This window comes from Trichinella spiralis, assembly GCF_000181795.1.
Source record: "Trichinella spiralis strain ISS 195 chromosome Unknown Scfld6, whole genome shotgun sequence".
Lineage (NCBI taxonomy): Eukaryota > Metazoa > Nematoda > Enoplea > Trichinellida > Trichinellidae > Trichinella > Trichinella spiralis.
Window position 1 is genome coordinate 1,057,326 of NW_003526945.1, and position 1,430 is coordinate 1,058,755.

The following is a 1,430-nucleotide window of genomic DNA, read 5'->3' on the forward strand; positions in this document are numbered from 1 at the left end:
GCGCCGCCCCCCGCCCTCCTGCCCGTTAACGGGGACTTCCCTCGGCGGAGTCTCCTAGTCCCGTGCTGGCCAGAGACCGGTTTTAAAGAGATGACCCTGTCCATTTGTGTGGTAATGGACGTTGTTTGAAATCTTGTGCAATGGGATTTCAACACCTATGTGAATTCGTAAGACGTATCTGTCCTAGAGGCAGTTATGCAAATTCGCACAATTGACGTAGTGCCGAGACTCTGTTTCGGTGCCAATCTAGTGGTGATCGTTACTCCCCCAAGAGGAACGGTAAGCGTCGCTATGCGTTTGTGTTATTGTTACGCTGGCTCTGACACTTGGCCAATGATTGACATCAGATTTGCCGTCACACCTTTAACTAGTTCATTTGGCGTTGCACCTTTCATCAGTTTAGGCATAATACATTTGAAGTTAATCTCCCTCGAGAGTTTCCCCTTATAATCATGCTAAATAGTTTAAATTTGGTAACATTTTATACATTAATTTATTCATTTAGGAACTTAAATGATAAATGAAATATAATGTTCATTCATCTAATAATTGGGCAAATTCAGTTTTTGTTTACATTACACTGTTTTAAAGTAGAAAAGTTTATTAGTTTTTCATTTACATTTCATCTTATAAAAGGTTTTAATTATTCATTAATTTTATAGTGGTAATAATATATTTTTAGTATAAAGCAGTTTTTCACTTTAAAGAATGTAATGTCAAAGTAGATTTCTACTTTAAAACAGTGTAATGTAAACAGTTAAAAGGGATGTAATATGGTAAACATTAAATAGGCATAATTTTATTTATTAATTATTTGTGAATTAGCTATTGTTTGAATATAAATTTTTTACTTATGAAAATGTTAATCGGGGTCTCCTTTAATTAGGCAGTGGCAAAAGTAAACTTGGTATAAATGAATTAAACAATTAGCTTAGACAAGGTGCAACGAGTTTAATCTTTTCATAAATAGGAAGTAATCTTCTATAAATAGAATGTTATTAATCCGTAACATGTAGGAAAACAATGTATTAAATATGAGATTAATTTTAATATGCTAATTAGAAAGTTTAAAATGCAATGTAAATGCTACACCTGAGTATTTTAATTTTTAATTAGGTTAAATAACGTCACTCCTAACAACATATTTTAACCCTGAGAGTTTTTTAATAGATGATTAACATACAATGTAAACACAAAAGTGGGTCATAATATTTTCTAATTATGTATAATAACGGCACTCGTAACTACATATTTTACCAGGGATTTTTAATAGTTAATTAGAGGGTTTTAATTGCAAGCACAAAACAGCAACTTACAGCTGTCAGTTTTATTTGAAAAGATCAGTACGCATAATACAATATGACAATAATGATGATGTTGTAAATCATACAGTAAGAAATGCAAAACATGAGTTGGTATTTGCAAGACAG